The sequence below is a fragment of the Pleurodeles waltl genome, chromosome 1_2 (genome assembly GCF_031143425.1).
Source record: "Pleurodeles waltl isolate 20211129_DDA chromosome 1_2, aPleWal1.hap1.20221129, whole genome shotgun sequence".
Taxonomy (NCBI): Eukaryota; Metazoa; Chordata; class Amphibia; order Caudata; family Salamandridae; genus Pleurodeles; species Pleurodeles waltl.
Window position 1 is genome coordinate 612,406,752 of NC_090437.1, and position 23,678 is coordinate 612,430,429.

The 23,678-nt window shown below is 43.1% G+C and overlaps 1 protein-coding gene across 1 annotated transcript in view; it reads right to left on the reverse strand.

The window, feature by feature from the left end:
* Positions 1-23,678, reverse strand: part of FAT4 (FAT atypical cadherin 4) — a 331,865-nt gene that overhangs the window by 61,682 nt on the left and 246,505 nt on the right. The gene's annotated exons all lie outside the window — the stretch shown is intronic.

Genomic DNA, 23,678 nt, shown 5'->3' on the forward strand with positions numbered 1-23,678 from the left:
CAGAAAAAGTGCATTTTTCGTTAATAATCAACAATTAAATTCAGCCACAGCCCTAAGTATTCCTGCCCACATTATTGTCTGTGTAACTATGTGTCTTCTTAAAGCCTGGATGTAAAGCCCTGTGCTCTGGGTCTGCTGCAGCACTGAATGTGGCATCATCGGCAAGCTGTGGAATGCTCCCTTCTGTAACAAAGCATAGTAAACACTGTAATAACTCTATACTTTTATGAGCATCCTCGTGGACTTTATAGAGTGGGGACGTGATTAGTTCTTTAAAAACTTCAATCAACTGTTATGTTATCACGATATCTTTTAATGCGCCAGATGTTTCTGTACCAAACACTAATTCTTTTTCTAATAAGTGCAAAGTACTTCCAGTAACGGGGATTCAAAGAATCCGGCTGCTTTCATATGGTTCTTTTGTTATTGCCGTCTTGCCGAACACTTGAAGACAAAAATAGAAGGCGCGAGTGTTCATGATTGGGGAAATACTAGTTGCTGAGTGTTTATTACTCTGGAATTAAGTGCAACTCAAAAAACCTGCAATGGTATTTATCACACTTGTCGTCAAAGGGTAGCTTTCCAACCATGTTCAATTGATTCACTCTCTCGACAGTTAATGAAAAAAAAACTTTCTAGTTGTTATATTTCACAGGTGATTAAGCATTTTTATTCAAGTTCTAAAAATAAATTGAGTATAAATTGCCTTGTTATTGGAGGGAACCATTTTATAGCCTGAGTTATTCGGCACAGATTTAATTTAAATTAAGTTTAGTGGTATGGCAAAGTAAAATATTGTAAAATCCACACAGTCTCCCTGCAAACCAGTGGGGTGGCTCAATGAGTTAACACTCGTGCTGTTCGTATATAACATGTGATATAAACCTCACTAGATTATGTCCCTGCAAGGGGGATCCAGCTTTCATTCCCATCGACATTGGTGTGCTGAGTAGCATTACATTTAGTAAAAGCAAAATATGCTATTTATAGCTTGTAGATGTGGCAGAATTGTGTCACAAAGCACAATATAGAAGCAAGTTATAACTGTAGTAGGAGCTGGTCCTGATGCAGGAAGAAGAAAAAAAAACTTGTTGATTGATGGGGAGGTGCCCTTAGGGTGTGATGACCTGAAGGAGCTTCAACTCGACACGTTTAATCCCAAAAGCGACCCAGAGTGATCAGTGAACACATTTTCAATTGCTTTATGAAGAAGCAAGAGCTACTCATGGATATTTCGACAGACCTTCAACTGTTTTAATACTTACATGTTTCTCTTCAAACTTTCACTAAGAGCTACACATGTTAAGCCAATATATTTTGACGACTGTGCTGTAAAATTCATTTTTCAACTTCATTTTGGAAGCAAAATTCACGAGGACAACTCCCATCACCCATCCTCTCTCTAGAAGGATATTTATTGCACTCAGGAATGTGAAAGATACTCTTCGCAGTAAAACAATGCTCCTTTTAGTCCCCCGGTGAAGCCCTTCCTGTTCATAGTTAACAGGTCAGCCTTTTGAAAGCACTGTCACAAATATTTATGTATCTCTATTTGAAATAATAGTCCAAATTAAAATTTACAATTAGTTCCAAAGAAAATATCTGCAACAACATTAACAGAATGAACAGACAAGCTTATGATGAGTTAAAACTGAAAAAACAGAAGGGTTCTTGATCCTATATTATCAGGTACCAGAATGAACACTTGTACATTATTGATCCACAAATATTTTTTTCTAGAGAGAATTAAATCACCTATCAAAAAGCCTGTTGAGCAGCTTCCCTCTAGTTTGTTTAATGTTCCCATCATTTGATTTTGATTTTTTTTTAACATGTCCCAATGTTATGTATTCCTTCATGACTCTCCCTTGACGTTGATTAGTCTAGTGCCTTTTCCGTTCAGCTGGACTACCAGTGGTTTGATTCTGAAAGCTGTGTTTGTAGGTCACGTATCGCAGTGTGCGAATACATACTACAACCCATATGCACTAAGTGACTTATATGCCATTTGTTCAGTTTTTAACACTGTTTACTGTGACTTTCCTTAACAGTCACATAAGCCAATTAGAGTTGTCCAATTTCCATTGCATTCTTATGGTTAGAGTACACGCACTGGGAGGTATTTTAGCAGCTTTTGCATTTGAGACCTCATTATTTATATGGGGATGAATTGATTGGGACTATGGGTGAAGCTAAATCATCTGCTCATCCAAAGGGGACAATAAGTGCTTGAGGCATGCCAATCTAACTTCCATTGAGCCATTTTATTTGGGACATGGATCGGTGCAAACAACACCATGGAGATTTAGACCCGCTTTTCATTAGGGAAAACAATAGGCCCTTCCCGAGCACCTTCTGAATCATGCTCGGCATTCTCATTTCACCCAGGAATATACATCGGAACAACACATGCTGGAACCACACATGCCTGAACAACGCGGTTGAAACAACGACCACATTGTTACCACTAATGCCTTTACCATGAATGTCTTAACAACGATTTTTCGTTGTAAAGGCATGCGTGGAACGGCATGCATGGTTCCAGCATGCGACCCCTCTGATCCCCCCACCCCGGCACTAAAACTACCACAACCCTACCACCCCTAAAATCTAAAACTACCCCAACCTCCCACCCCACCTCGAAACCTAAATTACCCAAGCCCCCACCCCTGCCCCGAAAACTACCCCAGCCCCCCACCCCTAAAACATAAAACTACCCCCACCTGCCCCTAAAAACTAAAATTACCCCAACCCCCACCCCGCCGCTAAAACTACTGCAACCCCCACCCCACCCCTAAAACCTAAAACTACCCCAATCCCTATCCCGCCCCTAAAACTACCCCAGCCCCCCACCCAGCCCATAAAACCTAAAACTACCCAAACCCCCACCCTGCCACTAAAACTACTGTGAACCCCACCCCTAAAAGCTAAAACTACCCCAACCCCTGACCCAAAAAACTAAAACTACCCCGACCACCCTGCCCCTAAAGCCTCAAACTACCCCAGCCCCCACCCCTGCCCCTAAAACTACTGCGTCCTCCCTCCCTACCCCTAAAACTTCCCTGACCCCCCACCACTGCCCATAAAGACTAAAGTTACCCCGACCCAGCCCCTAAAACTACCATGACCCCCCGCCCTGCCCCTAAAACCTAAAACTACCCCGACTCCCCCAACTGCCCCTAAAAACTAAAATTACCCTGACCCCCACCTCGTCCCTAAAACTACTGTGACCCCCCACCCCTGCCCCTAAAACTACCCTACCCCCCACCAGCACCTAAAACGTAAACTACCCCAACCCCCACCCCACCCTTAAAACTACCCCGACCACCCATCCAGCCCCTAAAACCTAAAACTACCCCAACTCCCACCCCACCCCTAAAAACTAACATTACCCCAACTCCCCCACCCCACCCCTAAAACTACCCCCAACCACCACCCCTGCATTAAAACCTAAAATCACCCCAACCCCGCCCCTAAAAACTAAAATGACCCCGACCCCCACCACTAAAAAACTAAAACTACCTGACCCCCCACCCTTAAAAACTAAAACTATCCCCACCCTGCCCCTAAAACTGCCCCCCAACCCTACCCCAGCCCCACCTACCTGACCGCGTCCTCTACGATCATGAGTCTTTTTTTCTCTGCATTAACCACCATGTTCATTGTTGAGGACATGCGTGGTTATGGCAGAGAAAAACAGGGTCAATGTTCATGAAAGCATTGTTCCGCTTTCGTGGACAGCGCACCTCGTTGTTCCTGAGTCATTGTTTAGGCTGCTTCCCTTCACCCTGTACTGCAAAAACAAAATGAGGGGAAAAAAGTATGGAACAAGCAATGGCAAAGCCAATAGGTCTTGCGTCTGTGACCTATTAGATTAGGTTTTTAGCCTGGCAGCACAGCAACTGTGATGCTGTGCAGTGTGGCTAGTTTGAAAAATCCTTTGAAGCAGTCGCCTCCATAGTTTGTAGGGGCATGCACCATGCATTCATATAAAATGAAGCAGGAACTTTTTTCTTTTTAGTTACCTATCTGAGTTGGAGAAGTGCACTAGGAAAAAAGCAATATGGAGTGCAATGGCAGTGAAGTTCGGTCGACCAGACGCAAATGAGAGATTTTAAAGCATTGCATGAAGGAAAGAGCAACACGGAGTACTGAGGGAGAAGCTCATGAGAGAGACGGAAAACATAGACCCCTTATGGAGTTCTTAACCAAAAATAAAAAAAGCACTTCCCGAAAAGTAAGTAGTGGAAGGATACAAGTTAGCCAATCAAAAGGAGAGAGCAAAGGCTACGTTCTAGGGGTGAGACAAACACAAGAAGATGAAGGCAAGCCATTGGATAAGAAGCAAGCCAATGAGGGCGACAAAAAAACACCAACTAATGGCAGCAATGGACAGGGTGTAAGTCCACGTACGTTTTTGGTAAACCTGTAAAAGGTATTTCACCACTAGGCAGCTAGCAGTGGATCACAGGCCAAATAGAAAAAGGATCCTGCTCCTAGGGGAGGCAGCGCAAAAAATAAAACATAATTTTTCCTGTGCTCCTTAAATTTTTGGCCCCACGCTGAATAACTTCGGTTGAAAATATAATGGAAATGGTCACTCTGATTACTTAAATGTGTGTTCATAAATGTGTTTCTAAAGCTGTGAAAGATTAGAGGCTGCGGTGCCTGGCAAACGAAAATGCATTTAGATGCTGTGGTGAGGCTCTCGCTCAATGCCACAGCTGGTTTTCATTAAAACTTTAGAGCCATGACCATGTTGACCTCATGCACCTGAGAAAATTGTCCACGTGAACTTTCCCCCTGCCTGCCTCTTGTTCAAATGAGGGTCGTCTTTGTGTACGGGCCAATGAATTCTTTCTCAGACTTGGTGCATCAAGCATCTTCTAGACTGCAAAAATGCGCTGGAAAGCAAGCTGATGGTTACACATATGGAACGGAAGCCTCGCACTTGGACCCGCTGTATTCGCTACCCAAAAAGAATGAAACAGTAAAAAATCTGAATGCCATTGTTTGACATTTAACAATTTTCAACTCTGACCTCAAATAAAAGCAGTTCACAAGTTACTTCTTTGTTGCCCTTCCACATGTTCGGATCACGTTCTTAGTGACCTCTCTTTAAATCCTTCCTCTCGAACGTGGAAAAAAACATATTACAATATCTGACATCTGTGCAGTTGGTGGGAAATATAAGCAAAGGCACAATTTACACGTGGATTCATCTGTCTGTAGGAAGGCAGTGACCTGGTAATTGTGAGACCGTGTACGCAGAGGAGAATCTCGATGCCACGTTTGTGGTAAAAGCTGTGGGATTTTATGGTTCGGCTCTGTTCCCAGATTTATGACTTCAGGTGCAGAAACGTTTTTTCGCGATGATGGTATTCTTTTATGATGTAACCATAAACCAAAAGTAGATGCCTTCAACATGTGCCCCTGAACTAAATTCAGTGTACTGCAGGTTTCCTTACTTTTGTGTGCCGGACTAATGGTTCAATACTAAAATGGCCACCCATTGCATTTCTATCCAAATGAACCCTTTTTTAGCAACATTAGGACAATGACAGTGTGGGGAAAAAACGTGGTTTGCATGAAGCTCTTTGACGAGAGTTCATAGCTCACTGTGCTATAATAATTTTGGAACTTAGGAACTGCAAGTAACAAAGGAATCTCAGTGACAAAAGCAGTAACCCACTGAGCTACCCACATAACATACAGCTGTGATCAGAATGGTACACGATCTTTGCAGCAGGCATATTAACCCTCTACACTATTTTGTGATGAGACAAAACACTAGTAGACAAACTCGGATCTTTCTCCAGCAGGGACATTGATCGCATAAGTTATCTTGACGTGTATTGTAGCCTGTCAGCTGCTGGACACACAAGGAACTCTGCAGCAGATAAGTTTAAAGCCATATGTTAATCTTACATATAGCACCCCCAACAGCTGCACCGGTCGCACCACCCTAAAGCTGGCCCTGCACCCACACCAAATGTTAATTAGTAACATCTATGATTTATGTAGGATTAGAAGCACTACAGCCAAAATTAGGAAAAATCAACTGACATACTGACATGGATGAATCTCTTCCTTTTATTGCAATAGTCAAAGGGTCACTGAGATGTAATACTTTCTTACTCTGCCCTACATGATTCAGGTGTTGCCACTCACCTCTTACATCAGTGATCCAGTATGATTCCCCTAGCAGCCAAAGAAAAGTAAACTTCTGTATGAACCCCTACCTCCTGTTATATATGCCCATCTCACTAGGGAATGTATCTTTTGATAAGTTATCTAAAATAGCCCATATTTACCTATGTATTACGTTTATAATTATAATAACATTCACTTGTGATTTAGGTTCTAGTTTTTACTTTAGTCTGAATAATATAAAAATACCTAAAATGCCTGGTCTTCGAGTTAATGTTTAATGTAGAGACCGGCCCAATGTGCGTAAGAAAGGGCATGTAGCGGTCACATGCATCTAAGGTTGCGCTACTAGCTCTCAGAGATGCACGGTGTATATACTGTTACATCAGGTTGATGGGATATTACCTGCGGTTACAGGCTTCATGTGTCCCACAATGGCCTAAACTAAGGGAAGCATTACCTATTAGCAATATTTGATTCTAATTGCAAACCAGTGAACAATATTACTGGTGTCCATGGATTATCCCTTATAGTAAATGAGATGCATTCTAAACTGTGCTTCTATTAACAAAGGAGACTAGCATTTTCCAAGAACAAATGAGTCATCGCTAATAGACTGAAAAGTGTGAAACTTGTATAGCGTATGATACAGACACCTAAGAACCTTGTTGTTATGTAAGAAACATTTAAGAAATCTTTAATTAGTAAAAACGTTTATTTGAACTCTACAACGGTTCCTACAGTTTGGGAAATTGTTGCTCTAGATCAAAGTGAAAATCTCATGGGGTCTATTCACAAAGGCATTTTGGAGTACATAAAGTAGTATTCCTGTAGTAGTCTTTTACATCATTTTACATGTCCTTGTGTGCTGACCCTAAAATACCAAAAAAGGGAGTAATGTGGTGAAATTTAGGGCATAGACATATTGTTAGTACAAACAGAAAGAACTGAGCCCTCTTTACCTTCTTCCTAATAGGAAGATGGATGTTTAGGGGATGATTCACAAAAGCATTTGAGTATGGTAAAGAGTACTCCTGTAGTACTACTTAAAATAGTGAAAATGTTTTGTGAACTAGCCCACATTGGTTTCTATACTTGTGGAACTAGTATCCAAAAATGTCCACTCTTTCGTATCCGTTCACAAATGCATAGTGCAGAAGTGCACATCAACCAAGTTAATCCTATGCAGATCTGTACTATGCGCACAGTACACAAGTATGCTGTTCACTAACAGGACTGCCATGTTATCAGTCGGACAGCTGGGGGGCAGTGTGCTAGATATGGGCATGAGTCTGGCTATTGCACAATGAAAGTCCATTAAGTTCCACTTGGAAAAATGATAGTCATTGATCGAGACAGTGGGCATCCGTCTAAATGATTATGGATAAACAAACACCTATGACCAATTGATAATTAAAATTATTAATTTGCCATAGGTAATCTGAAAAATATCATCACTGTATTTTACTTATGAAATGTGCCTCTTGTTTTTAAACATCAGGACAAACATTTAATTATCCCCTTGCTCACAAAGCACTGCACAACACCGAACCAGAATACCTCAACAAACGACTCTCCTTCTACACCCTGACCCGGCATCTCCATTCCGCTGCCCTCGCCCTCGCAACCATCCCACACGTCTGCAGAACTACAACCGGCAGTAGATCATTTTCACACCTGCCGCCAAAACGTGGAACACTCTTCCCACCCACGTGGGCCAGACCAAAGACCTCCTTACCTTCAGGAAACTTCTCAACACCTGGCTGTTCGAGCAGTAGCAGCACCCCTCCTACCCCTCCCTCCTCAGTGCCTTGAGACCCTCACAGGTGAGTAGTGATGAAGCAGAAAATGAAGGTTTTGATTTATTAACGCTTAAACGTAGTGCTGAAATAATCATGTGTGACTTTAACCGAACTAATAAAGATTGTACGGGGACAAAATGTGCCCTCAGAGTAGTTTGCCATCATTTATGCGCGTGCTTTATATAACGTGGTGTATTAGAATTGCACTAATCCGACATAATCATAAACGTGTGCTACGATTTGCTTGGTTGAAATGTTTTAGCTTAGCATTACTTTAGCGGAGGCTTTGGCCTAGTGGCCTGGTCTCACGGTTTAGATGCTCGTATTTTTCCACTGTGCTAATAAACGTGTATTTTTGCTTGAAGCTGTACTTTTCCACAGAAACTGTTCACATGCTTATCTTAAGGTTTCGTGCCAGCCTGGCATATTTTCTCTTTACTTCAAGGTCGATTTGCAGGTGCGGACAATGGAGGCTCTGAAAGTGAGCTAATTGGTAGACAATGTTGCAACTTGCGTACCCATCTCCAAGGATAATGTATGCTTAAGTAGAAGCTTGAGAACTGTCGTTTTTGATTGGACAATTTGAAGCTAACCTATGAACCCTCCAATGGAAGACCCTACTGGATTTGAACTGTTGTCTATAAAAACCAGGTGCACGAGAAGAAGGTAGCCATTACAGCCCTTACGCGCTATGATTGCCATTGCGCTATCATCTCGCCATTATTGGACATCCCGCCATTTTGTAGACTTCGTAGCTATTATGGCCCACTTTGCTGCGACGCCATTTTGAAAGAGACTTTGATGCTTTCTCTAATCGAGAGAAAGAGACTTCAAATGATTCTTGCCCTAGAGACTTTAACTTTGATCCCTTTGCATGAAGTAGTAGTTTTACCTTGCCGCCGTGAGGCAATTGCCCCATCCACCCCTGCCCCTTTGCCCCGTCCTATGCTGATCGAAACGATACCCATGCTGACTGAAGAACGGTACCTGTGAGACGAAGACTTCCTTGTATGCTGATCGTAATTGGTAAATATGAAAGGAAATTGTAAAATTGCATTGTGTTTCTTTTAGGTAACCAACTGCTGATTTTGATAAGATCCCTAGTTAGGAGTTTTTTCTAAATTAATGTTGCTAAATTGTTTTTGCATGAAGTCCCACATGCCGATGCTAATTTGAGGTTAGACGAGGATCCCATATGTCGCACGATGCAATTTGAGATCTTGTTATGCTGACTAAATGTATGCCATTAGTTCATTACAGATTATCGTATTAGTGATTTGCATAGCCATTATCGAATGCCTTGTGATTCAAATGCTACATAGATTACACTTGTTCCGCCGTTATGGACAGCTATTAATGTTCATATATGTTTATCATTTGGTGTTGAGACACATTTATATCGTGCTAGCTTTGTTAATATAGGGAAATAAAATTCACTAACTTTGAATAAACTGGTGTGGTTATTCCTGACTGAAAGGTCAGGGTTCGCCGAAATGTATTCTGGATTAATTGTCAAGTGTTATGTCGAACAAGGTATTGCTTATGTTCGTTATTAATTATTGATTTTAATGAAATTGATTGATTAAGAGTACAGAGAGTTCCCACTAAGTCAAAAGATTCATCGGCCTAAAGAGCGTCCGAACACAGGTAAATTATTACTACGGACCGCTCTATCAGTAGATGGTAGCAGAGGATGGTTTCGTCTTTTGGGACCTTGTACTCTTAAAGTACATGGTGTTGAACTAACGGTTACGCATTTTGAGACCCCATTCGAGAAATTGAATTAGATTTTTCCTTGGGTAAAACAGATTGACAGAATGATGATGGGCTAGGTCCACCGCGACTTTCCCGGGATCTCGGAGCTTGCGAATGGAGAGAATGGAGGTGTGGAATCAGCGTTGGCGGTACTAGTGATGGTATGAGAGAAGTTAGGGTTTTGCGCTTGCACAGCTTATTGCCGCAGGGTATGTGAAAAGGTTGCGAGGATTTTTTTCTTTTTAGAGGATAGCGGAGGTGCGACTCCGAGTGTAGAAGTAGTGAAGTCGTCGAACTTCATAGAGATAGCGGAGGTGCGACTCCGAGTGTGAGAGTAGGGAAGTCGTCGAACTTCATGTGCGTGTGGCGCTTTGTGCATAAAAAGGTCCACGTGGTTGTTGTTGTTGAGACGGGCCCTGCGAGGTCAAGAGACTCCGGAGTATGTTGATCTATGTTGTGGTCTGGGCGGTTTAGTAGGTTGATCGGGCGTGGTCAACGGGTCGGTACGTGTGTTAGGGAGTGAAAGAAACTTCGACTTCGGGCTTTGACAAGATTCTAAGTGCACTAGAATAGATCATTGACAAGTTGAGAGTAGGTCTGCGGGTCAGATTTGCTTGCGAACGTGGGGACCGAGAAAGACGGAATAGCGGCCGAGGCTAGTGAAAGGTCCCTAAGGTCCTGAAGCGATTGTGTTACCCTTCCTGTAGTAAACCGACAGATCTGTTTTATTTTTGGTAGCTCGCGATATATGCAAAGATTGTTACGAGAGGAGGTGAGTGAAGGAGGACTAGCCGCGAGGCTTTGTCAGCCGCAGTGTGTGTGAGTGTGACGTCACTAGGAGCCGCGCTGGGATAGGTTGGTTGCAGAGAAGGGTCGCGCACGGATTGGACGCAGTCCGTGGGGCCCGATTGGAAGGGGAAAGGCAGGTGAAGAGTATTCCGGGAATTAAAGTCACCTATTGATTACAAACTTTGTGAAATAAAAGGACGAGAAAATGAAATTCTTTAAAGCATTCAGGAGCGCGATGAAGGGGGAGTCTTACATTAAAGCGAGCGTAGGAGAGGAGACGCCACCCGAGGGTACACCAGCTTACATTGTAATGGAAGAGAAGGGGGTAGCTCCGTGCCTTTGGCTAAAGCAATGGCACAAGTTGACAGAGAAACATGGGAGTGTAGCGTTCCCAATACATGGGACATTCAATATAAGGATTCTAGAGAATTTGAGATTCACGATGTACGACATGAAGGTGCCTCCAAGGCCAGCACAGTTTGAGGCTCTAGCAATTTGGGAACTAATGGCTAGACAGCAACAGCAGAAGAAGTTTGAGACCAGGATGAGAAAGGTAGAAAAGACACTAGCGGACGCTAGGTGGGATAATGCACAGAAGGTGTGGAGGTCAGATGTATTGCAGGGGATAAAATTGTTCCCCGCAATTACTAAGGAAGGAGAGGAGACAGGTAAGAAAGCCACCCGTAAGACAGACAGGAAGTGTTCCAAGGATAGAGAGGACGAGGAAAAGTTGAGAAGAGAAGAGGAGTTAGAGGATGAGGAGCTAATAATGCAATTGCTGAACGACCGTCCACCGCCTTATGCAGAGAATGGACAAGGTCCAAGTACCAGTTCTGCCCCTCCGGCATCGGTACAGAACAGTGAAACTCAGAGTTCAGGAGCATCATCGGGACCAAAGGACCCGAGTCTGCTGTTCACCCCGCAGATACCGCAGGTTAGGAGAATATATCCAGATGTGCCCGTGTTGAAACCAGCAGAAAATTATCAGCCGCAGATGCCAGGGTACTACAGTAGTGACAACAGTGGAGGAACAATTCTAGAACCGACCGTAAGGGGAGGACAGAACGGTTACAACCAAACAATGGGACAAGCTGAGTCAACTCAGTTTATGCTGCCCCAGAAGCAGATGCAGGGAGGAAACGCACATGCTCAGATGACGGGGAGTCAGATGGGCATGCCGGCAATGATGACCCATGGTGTGGGAATGAACATGCCACAGAACATGGGAAATGGACAAAATCCAGATGCGATATCACTACCCATTACTGTAGGTCCACCGGTACCTTTGTATAGTCAGCCTAACTTAGGTATGAGTGGTCAGGGACCAATGCTGCAGAGTGGGACAGAAAGAAGGTGCATAGAAAACACTCCAGGGATAACTCCGATAGCGGCTCAACCCAATGGACCCGGATCCTTGATGGAGTTTAGTCCTATATGTGCTCAGTCAACGCTGGTGAGGTCGAGCCCCCCACTGATAATACCCTTAACATCGAACACTGAAAAGTTGCCTCAACCATCGATGGCAGTCGATGTGAACGCCACGCTGATGGGGGTGAATGCGCAACAGTTGACACAATGGTTCAACAGTCTAAACTCCACACAAAATTCAGCCAGTGGGAAAGGAGAAGACTATATGAATAGGGTCAGGTTGAACATGGAAGCACAAGAATTGGTGGAAGGGACCATGGGTGTGAACAGGTTAGAGTCCTACACAGAAGAAGAGCTGAGGTATCTATGTCCCAGGATTACGAAGGAAGTGAACAAGGTACATAAGAGTCTGCAAGAAGCAGCTGACAGAAACGGGGTTGACATAGACAAGATGAAACACTTGAGCAGGAGCTACAGGTTAGATTTTGGGACCACAGATTTTGAACACATGAGGTCAGCAGGCATGAAGACACACCTTAGAGAATTGCTGCAGAGTGCACAAGTGTGGAGGTGCTTAGACAAATGGGAAAGCAGGTGGGTAAAGAGGAAGGAAAAGAGGAGGGACAGTGCTACAGAGCGCAATGAGAAAAGACCGCAGAGTAGTGATACAGTAACAATGTTACCAATGAGGGAGACAGCAGGGGGAAAATTAGTACATGTACCATGGCACAGAAGCGACATTCAGTCTTTTACGGACGATTTTCCCAAACTGAGAGAGAAACCGATTGAATGGTATCAACAGACTGACAGGTTTGTGAAGCTTGCAAAGTGTCTCTGGGAAGACCTGAACACTCTGTTTGAGATTGTGGTTCCGGCAGATTTGTGGGAGGATTGCAAAAGAGCTGTAGGTTGGCCGACAAGTGAACCAGAGAGAGACAGGGAGACGGGCGCACCATCACCTATGGTGATGAGCTTGTACTATAAGGTGATTGAGCATTTGAAAACGAAGGTACCCGCGAAAAACGTGGATTGGCAGAAGATTGATCGAACTGCCCAAGAGGCTAAAGAATCGATTCATGGTTACTATGAGAGGTTGTTGAAGGCGTTCAAGAACTACAGTGGCACGGAAACAATAGAGGCGAAGGACATGCTCCATTTTGTCTTCAGATTTGTGGAAGGGCTGAGGCCAGAGATAAGTCAGATGATAAAGTCGCATTTGATTTGTTGGCAATCGAAACCGATTGATGAGGTGTTGAATTATGCGAAATACTGTAGCGACGAAATCGAAGTGAAACAGAAAAGGTTGAAAGAGAAGGTGATGATGATGCAGCTTAAGGCAGCTCAAACAGGTTTGCAAGGTTTGCAGGGTTTGCAAGGGATGCAAGGGTTCCAACAGCAGGTACCGCAACCGCAGCTGCAGTTGCAGGGAAACATGGCGTTTCAGCCACAGGCCAGAGGCAGAGGCAGAGGAGGTTTTGTGAATAATGGTCCGGATTTGAACACTGTTGTGACGGGTGTGCAGGCAATGAAGAAGGTGATGCCGTGTCACGTGTGCGGAATTGTAGGTCATTGGAAACGCGAGTGCCCGATGGTGGTGCAGGAAGGTGCAGGTGCAGGTGCAGGTGTTGGTCAACAAAACAATGATGTCAATGCATTGCAGACAATGAGGGGACCGAAAATGAGAGGTCCAAGCCCAAATTTTCAGACCATAAATCAATTGCAGGGATTGCAACCTATGCAGCCGCAGCAGATGCAGATGCCTCGTATGCAGATGACGCAAATGCAGCCATTGCAACAGCAGTTACCTATGGTACCTAATCAGCAAATGCAAATACCCTTGGCACCAATGAGTCAGCAGCAAGTGATGGTTCCTCCACAGGTATCGGGTCAGGTAATGAGTACAAATGGCACCGTACAACAGTTCCCATTACACAGTGAGAGTGGAATAAACAACGTATGGGAGAGTGAAAGTTCAGGAGAAGAAGGAGATTGTGTGCTTGCGGCATCCTTGGAAGTTGATCAAAGGGGTCCGTACGTAGAGGGAAGAGTAATGGGTCATCGTGTCTCATTCTTGGTTGATACGGGAGCCACACGTTCAACTGTTAAGAGTAGTGAAGTACCAAATTTGCCACTCTCAGGGAGGACAGTTCAAGTGGTGGGAGTAGCAAACAGACATCTGACGAACCCAATTACAGATCCGGTACCAGTTAGCATCGGTAACTATCAAGGGGTACATCAGTTTGTGGTATGTGACTCAAGCCCGATAGCACTGTTAGGGAGAGACCTATTGTGCAAACTGGGTTGTTCGATCATGTGTTCAAACGAAGGAATAACAATACAGACGAGCAGTGATGGGGAAGAAGAGGACAGTGTAGAGGGGGATGGGATAGAAACTGTAGATGAAGAGTATCCTCTGATTTGCCTTTTCCCGATGATAACTGAAGAAGACATCCCAGCTGAATTACGGGAAACAGTCGGAAGGGAAGTATGGGATATGACAGGGAAAGAGGTGGGATTGATGAAAGGAGCGGAACCAGTGAAAGTGGCTGTAAAGCCCAATGCAATCTTTCCCCAGACCCCACAATACCACATGGCACAAGACACCCTCATGAAAGTTGCCCAACTCATTGACGAATTTGTAAAACAGGGAGTACTGAAAGAAGTGTTAAGCAGTCCATGTAATTCACCAATAATGGGACTAATAAAGCCGAGTGGAAAGGTCCGACTCGTGCAGGACTTGAGGAAAATAAATGACATCATAGTCAAGTGCTGCCCAGTAGTACCAAATCCAGCTGTGATAATGTTCCAGGTCCCTTGCGATGCTGAGTGGTTCTCAGTCATCGATTTGTCACAAGCGTTTTTCTCTGTGCCTCTTCATGAGGACAGCCAATTTCTCTTTTGTTTCAAATTCCTAGACAGAGTATACAGTTGGTGTCGAATTCCTCAAGGGTTTTCTGAGTCACCGTCAATCTTCAACCAGATTCTAAAGAAAGATTTGGAAGCATTAGAATTGCCGTTCGAGTCAACCCTAGTACAGTACATCGATGACTTACTGGTTGCATCAAAGACAGAAAGTGGTTGCACAGCCGATACCATTGCTCTGTTGAACCATTTGGGAAGGAATGGACACAAGGTGTCTCCTTCCAAATTACAGTTCTGTCAGAAGAAAGTGAAATACTTGGGTCACCAAATAGAGAAAGGGTCAAGGAGAATAATGAAGGAAAGAATAACGAGCATACTCCAAATGAGTCCACCAAAGACAAGGAAGGAGGTGAGGAAGTTTTTGGGAATGGTGGGGTACTGTCGCCAGTGGATTCCCAACTTCTCGACTCTAGCAAAGCCTCTACTGAAACTGACCCAGAAGGATGCTTTGGATGAAATTGAGCTGAAAGGAGATAAGATGGATGCTTTTGCTGAATTGAAAGAATGCATGTGCAGGGCTCCAGCTTTAGGTATGCCTGATTACACGAAGCCTTTCACATTGTTTTGTCATGAACGTGATGCATGTTCTCTGTCTGTCTTGACTCAAGCCCATGGTGGCGTAAACAGACCAGTAGCGTATTTTTCAGCTACTTTGGATCCGGTCGCAGCAGCACTCCCAGGGTGTTTGCGCGCCGTAGCAGCAGTTGGTATCAGCCTCACTCAGAGTGAAGGAATAGTGATGGGACACCCAGTAACAGTCATGGTCCCTCACTCAGTCGAGATACTTTTGACCCGCTCCCGAACGCAGCACATGACCGGAGCAAGACTCACAAGATATGAAACGATAATTCTGGGCTCACCGAATGTGCAGCTGAAAAGGTGCACTACGTTGAATCCAGCAACCTTGCTTCCTGGAGAAAATGCCGAAATTGAGAATGCTGAAGACGTCGAGCATGACTGCCTTCAGGTGACTGAATTTTGCACAAAACCTCGACCGGACATCAAGGATACTAAACTTGATGAAAATGACCAAATTCTTTTTGTTGATGGTTCATGTCTAAGAGACGGGATGGGGATTTTGAAAGCAGGATATGCTGTATGTACTGTAACAGGGGTCTTGGAAGCGGGATGGCTTCAAGGAGTCTATTCTGCACAAGTAGCAGAACTTGTAGCCCTTACAAGAGCATGTCAACTGTCTGCATTGATGAAAGTCACCATTTACACAGATAGTCAATACGGGTTTGGGATTGTGCATGATTTTGGACAACTATGGTCACAGAGAGGTTTCCTGACTTCTTCAGGATCTCCAGTGAAGAACGGGGAGAGGATAAGGGAATTGTTACACGCCATTCAAGTGCCAGCCGAAGTTGCAGTGGTAAAGTGTAGTGCTCATACGAAAGGACAGGACTATGTTTCTCTGGGAAATGCATATGCGGATCAAGTCGCAAGATTTTGTGCCTTGAACTGTATATTACTCAGGGATGATTGGAATACGATAAATGAGCCAGAACTCGAACCAGCTGAAGCATTTGCCTTGAAGGTCGTAGATACAATAGATGAACTAAAAGCATTACAAAATAATGTCAGGGAGGATGAAAGAGATTCCTGGATTAAATCACAATGTATAAAGAGACAAGACGAGTTATGGGTTTCACATGAGGGAAAATTTGTTTTGCCAAACAGTCTCTTATCACAGCTTGCGCGGTTCTATCATGAGCAGGTTCACCTAGGGAGAGATGCCATGATAAGATTGTTCAAAACTGATTGGTTTAACCCCAGATTTCGTCAAGCTGCAGAAGCAGTTTGCCATCGATGTGTCACTTGCCAGCAGATGAACCCAGGAAAGGGAACGGTTGTGAATGCGAGTCACATTGGTAGGGCAAGCGGGCCTTTTAGTCGAATGCAGATGGATTTCATTGAGATGCCTGTGCATGGAGGTCTGAAATATGTGTTGGTGATTGGGTGCATTTTTAGTCACTGGATTGAGGCATACCCCACACGTAGAAATGACAGCCTTACAGTTGCGAAGTTATTGTTGAGGGAGTTGATACCACGTTTCGGATTCCCGATCTCTTTAGAATCAGATAGGGGAAGTCACTTCAATAACGAGGTGATAAAGTTACTTTGCGAAGCGCTGAACATTGAGCAAAAGCTGCACTGTAGCTATCGCCCTGAAGCCTCAGGACTGGTGGAGCAGATGAATGGTACGCTGAAATCGAGAATGGCAAAAATATGTGCATCGACAAATTTGAAATGGCCTGACGCATTGCCCTTAGTGCTAATGTCAATGAGAAACACTCCTGATAGAAAGACTGGATTGTCTCCGCATGAAATTCTCATGGGCAGGGCTATGAGACTTCCTGCAGTTCCCGCAAACGCGCTTTTGAATATTACAGATGATATGGTGTTAGACTACTGCAAAGGACTGGCTGACGTGGTTCGCTTTTTCTCTCACCAGGTGGAAGCGACCACCTTGCCACCGATACAAGGTCCAGGACACGCACTGAAAGCAGGTGACTGGGTCGTGGTAAAGAAGCACGTGAGAAAGTCGTGTCTGGAAGCCTGTTGGAAAGGCCCTTTTCAAGTGATCCTGACGACAACTACCGCTGTGAAGTGTGCGGGGGTTCCCAACTGGATTCACGCCAGTCACACAAAGAAGGTGTTGTGTCCCACAGATGAGGAAGTTGAAGCGCTGAAACTACCAGTGCCTGACAAAGCAGTGCTGAGTGCTGAGACAGAACAGAACCGAACTGAAAGCGAACAGGCAGAAACTGGAGAAAAAGAGATATTCTCTGAAGACGAAGACACCAACTCGCTTGGGGGAGACCAAGGAGAAAGTTCAGATAGCGACGAAGAAGCTGAAGGTGACAAAGAACCTGAAGCAGCTGAGGGTAGCAAAGAGCCTGAAGCAGCTGAAGGTGACAAAGAACCTGAAGCAGCTGAAAGTGATAAAGAGCCTGACGAAAGTAACGGTGACGAAGGGCTCGAAAAAGGTGAAAAGGCAGGAGAGCCTGATCAGAGGAGGGCTTTCCCAGAAGCAGACGATACAGAAAAAGAAAAAGAGAACGTGATTGATTCCCCAGAAGGAGGGAACGAGGCAGAACAGAACGAAAAGGTTCAAGCTTCCACAGAAAAGATTGCAGGTCCATCAAATGGACACGGTGCAAAGAGAAGACTAAGTATCTCACCAATAAAAGAAAGGGGTAAAGAAAGTTTGAACGAAGGAGGAAGGCCAAAAGTGAAAGAGAAAAGAAAGGAAGTGACTGTCGTGGAACAATCGTCAAGTGAGGAAAAAGACTTGACAAAAGAGGAAAGTGCCAGCGAGGCAGAGTCGAAAAGAGAAGCAAAATTTAAAAGGAAAAGGATACCAAACAGGAGATATTCCGGTCCTGAATGGGCATATGCAGTCAATGACGATTGGACTGACGAGTTTGTATCTCTAAGCATCGAGAACGAAGAAGAAGAAGAGATACCAATAGAAAAGAAAAGTTTCCTAGACTCTGTCGATTGAAAGAATAGTAAATGATATTGCTTGCTACAATCTAACGTGAAAGAAACAACCAGCTGAGACATTGCCAAAACGGATGAGACTTGCTAAACAGATAAAGACTGAGTTATTGCCGAATTGAGACAAATGCTGCTAACCGATAAGTGACTGGCCTTTTGAAGAAGACGGTGTGAACATTGCGCTCGTTCAGCTTTGTAACTGAATCGCTAAATAGTTTCATTTATAGGTGCTTCTAGCTCTCTGATTCTATACAGATCATGACTAGGTACGCTACGCAAAATAATAGAAAGAAATATTGTAAATATGTGTGTATAGGCTTGGTAATTACATGTGTACTAATAATAATGGCAATTGTGCTTGGAATGCATGGAAAGGGTGATAGTGAGAATATTGAGGCTTCTACTTTTGCTCCTGTTACTGTCACTGAACTAACCGCATTGAAAAGATTAGAAATGGATGAGAGGCTCTTGCATGATAGGAAGGAGCTTTCGTATAACGTTTTCTATCGCTTGCTAACAGAGTATGTTGAAACTATGGATGCGAAAGATTGTTATGTGTGTACACAGATACCGACATCAGTAAAGGAAGGGGTAACTTATCACCACATGCCTCTTACATATGGGATTACATGTAGTATAGTAATGTCTAGGTTTTATGGTCAAACTAACATACAGTATTTTTACTCAAATTATGATGTTACCTTTGCATATGTTCCTATAATAGCGCAGCTAAGCCAGATTGCTAAAGATTGGGATGCTAAAATAATGAGGGAATTTTTCGAGCCAATGCAACCTTTTGAAACGGCTCATGCTCATAGGGAGAACCTTACTTGCTCAGTCTCTGCTGTAGAAATAAGCTTTTTAGATCGCACAGATGATAGAAGGGCACAAATGAAAGCGAAATTAGAAAAAGAGCTACATAAGAGGACTTCAGTAGATAATTATGATTTTGCTGCTATAAAGACACAAGGGAAAATAGCTTTAGATGCTTGGCATGTAGGGAAATTTTGTATATATCGAGGTGAATCTTATTACGACAATATTTTTGTAGGAGCGAGTGAGTGTAAACATACGTTTATTTTTAAGGCCAAATGGACATTCATGATGAACGGACTTGACCCTGTCATTCCAGGTGTATATTACATTTGTGGGTATAATGCCTATTATCGTCTTCCAAAGGGATGGTGGGGGAGATGTTATTTGGGTATAGTGTTCCCAAAGGTTTATCAACTGGATGACGTATCGATGATTCAAAAGACATCTGGATCCCATCGTATCCAGAAAAGAGAGACCGCAGCTGCTGTGGTAGGAGATATATTTGGAGCCATGATTCCTTCATTGGGAGTTGTGTTGAATTCCATCAAGATACGAAAGTTGTCTACTATAGTGGATAACATGTTGACAAAGTTTTCAGGTGCTATAATCCTGATAGATGCTGAACTTGCAGCGGAAAGAGCTATGACTCTTCAAAACCGGCTTGCTTTAGACATTCTTTTAGCAAAGGATGGAGGCGTTTGCAAAATGCTTGGTGCACGACACTGTTGTACCTATATACCCGACAATAGTGTGAAAATTAAAACTATGCTTGCTAATCTAACAAAAGAAAGTGCAGATTTGAAGGAATTGAAAGAACCAGGAGTGTGGGAGAAGGTTGGAAAGGGACTTGCTTCAGTGGGACATTGGATTGGGGGAATTTGGAATGGAATATTATTGAAAATAATAGAAGGAATATTAATAGTAATAATTTGTGTGTTTGGAATTTGGGGAATAAAAAGGGGAATAATAATGATTATGGAAAGAATTAAAAGAAGAAAAGAAGAGAAAATTATGAAAAGAATGGCAGAAGAATACAAAGCGCAAACTAGGGGAACTAAAAGGAAAAGGGAACTGACAGAATTTTAATGGAATAAAATTTGTGGGCATGATTTGTGTGATGACAAGTAGTCATCAGAGGAGGGATTGATGAAGCAGAAAATGAAGGTTTTGATTTATTAATGCTTAAACGTAGTGCTGAAATAATCATGTGTGACTTTAACCGAACTAATAAAGATTGTACGGGGACAAAATGTGCCCTCAGAGTAGTTTGCCATCATTTATGCGCGTGCTTTATATAACGTGGTGTATTAGAATTGCACTAATCCGACATAATCATAAACGTGTGCTACGATTTGCTTGGTTGAAATGTTTTAGCTTAGCATTACTTTAGCGGAGGCTTTGGCCTAGTGGCCTGGTCTCACGGTTTAGATGCTCGTATTTTTCCACTGTGCTAATAAACGTGTATTTTTGCTTGAAGCTGTACTTTTCCACAGAAACTGTTCACATGCTTATCTTAAGGTTTCGTGCCAGCCTGGCATATTTTCTCTTTACTTCAAGGTCGATTTGCAGGTGCGGACAATGGAGGCTCTGAAAGTGAGCTAATTGGTAGACAATGTTGCAACTTGCGTACCCATCTCCAAGGATAATGTATGCTTAAGTAAAAGCTTGAGAACTGTCGTTTTTGATTGGACAATTTGAAGCTAACCTATGAACCCTCCAATGGAAGACCCTACTGGATTTGAACTGTTGTCTATAAAAACCAGGTGCACGAGAAGAAGGTAGCCATTACAGCCATTACGCGCTATGATTGCCATTGCGCTATCATCTCGCCATTATTGGACATCCCGCCATTTTGTAGACTTCGTAGCTATTATGGCCCACTTTGCTGCGACGCCATTTTGAAAGAGACTTTGATGCTTTCTCTAATCGAGAGAAAGAGACTTCAAATTATTCTTGCCTTAGAGACTTTAACTTTGATCCCTTTGCATGAAGTAGTAGTTTTACCTTGCCGCCGTGAGGCAATTGCCCCATCCACCCCTGCCCCTTTGCCCCGTCCTATGCTGATCGAAACGGTACCCATGCTGACTGAAGAACGGTACCTGTGAGACGAAGACTTCCTTGTATGCTGATCGTAATTGGTAAATATGAAAGGAAATTGTAAAATTGCATTGTGTTTCTTTTAGGTAACCAACTGCTGATTTTGATAAGATCCCTAGTTAGGAGTTTTTTCTAAATTAATGTTGCTAAATTGTTTTTGCATGAAGTCCCACATGCCGATGCTAATTTGAGGTTAGACGAGGATCCCATATGTCGCACGATGCAATTTGAGATCTTGTTATACTGACTAAATGTATGCCATTAGTTCATTACAGATTATCGTATTAGTGATTTGCATAGCCATTATCGAATGCCTTGTGATTCAAATGCTACATAGATTACACTTGTTCCGCCGTTATGGACAGCTATTAATGTTCATATATGTTTATCATTTGGTGTTGAGACACATTTATATCGTGCTAGCTTTGTTAATATAGGGAAATAAAATTCACTAACTTTGAATAAACTGGTGTGGTTATTCCTGACTGAAAGGTCAGGGTTCGCCGAAATGTATTCTGGATTAATTGTCAAGTGTTATGTCGAACAAGGTATTGCTTATGTTCGTTATTAATTATTGATTTTAATGAAATTGATTGATTAAGAGTACAGAGAGTTCCCACTAAGTCAAAAGATTCATCGGCCTAAAGAGCGTCCGAACACAGGTAAATTATTACTACGGACCGCTCTATCAGTAGTGCGCTTTACAAATCCCCTGATTGATTGATTGATTGATTAATTGTTTTAATTGATTCTATTCAGTAAGTGTCTAGAAAGAAGGTTACCAGCCTGTCTGTCCAACCAGAAGAATGTATCTGCCTGAAAAACACATATCAAGAAGTCAGCAATGCTTATTCAGAAGCAAATACAGTTGAAAAGCATTATGCTGTACATACTGCATTAAGTGCGATTAAAAACAGATTTTGTGCAAACAGATTTTGTGCAGATGTTAAGTAATGGACCTTTTACAGGCCCTACAGAAGATTTCTGCGGAGAATGGGCTGCAGATCTGTTGATATGATGTGCCTTAAGTGTCCCAGGGTCCAGAAACAATGCATCAACACCACTGTTTTCCCTCACCACCCACTGTGGACAGAGAGGAAAGACCAAGGACAGTCCTCTGTGTGAATCACACTCTGTGCGCCTGACAGCTGGATCCTGTTCCACTACTTTCTCTTCACTCTTGACTCCTTGCTCACTTCTGGGGACCCGCCACTTTCACAGAAGTGAGGAGTGGGGAGTTACGTAGAGTCACCTGTTGATAAAATGATGCTGAAGCCAGAAGAAAGGCAGGAACTGAGAGAGCTTTGCAAGAAATGAAGAGGTACATTGTTGTGTAATTGTCGGAGTACTGAGATGTACGCTGTAGAAGGAAGGAGATACGGTGCAGCGGGTGTTTGAGAAATGTGGTGCTAAAAGGATAAGATGGGTCCTGCTTGAATAATAGAGTTTGGTACTGTATATATAACTTTCAGTGTGTTGTGTGTGTGTGTATAATGAATGTTATGTCTTTGTGTCTATATGTATTAATGTGTGAGATAGGAAATGCTAATGGAGGACAGAAATATGATAATGAAAGGAGACACAGTCAATGAGCCAATCAGCACTCGTCCCACAAACATCACTTTCATAAAGGCAACACAATAAGCAGGTGTGTGTTGGTGTCTTGAGTAGAAGGGAGTCCAGCAAAGGTTCACAAATCTTGACCCACTGCTAAATTGTCAAAAATACCGCGGACTATGTAAACAATCAACCTTTAGATTTATGTAGAACAATTGATCTCACCCAAATATCTTTATAACCTGGTAAAGGTCTGGCCCTTGTGAAACAACAACACTTGGCTCCCCTGCATAAGAGCTTGCTTGGTGAGCTGCGGTTGCCACCAGGAAGCAAAACTGAAGTAGAGAGAGGGACTGAGCGCCACTGTCTGCAGTATCCGATGGACGGAATTGCAGATAAATATGTAGGCTTGCATAGCCAATGCTATACGTGTTCCGATTTCAGAAATGTGCATATAAAGATCGTTCAGTTACACTGTTTAATGGAAATATCAATGTTCTGGGAAAAGATGGGTCACAAAAACTTCCACGGCATGGGGCACAATTTAGAAAAGAAACATACGTAAGACGCTACTTTTTTATCCCAGTGGGCTTAACTTTGTATAGCAGTAAGCTTATTGAATTGTACCAACCAAATTGATTGAAAGCCAGTACTGCCTCATTTATGCAATATATATCACTTACGAATTCGAGACGTAATTTTTTTTCAAATAAAGGAATTAACCTTTCCTACAAGAAAGAGAAGACAAACGGGAGAGAGCGCAAATGCTTGTTTTCCACTAGACTGTCGTTGGGAAACCCAATTTTTAAGTAATCGGTACCTTCCTCACTTGCCTGAAGTTTGTTTGTTTCAAGTAGCAGCGTTGCATTCGATGGTTTCAGAAAATGTGTCCTCGAACAGCCCTTTGAGATCAGT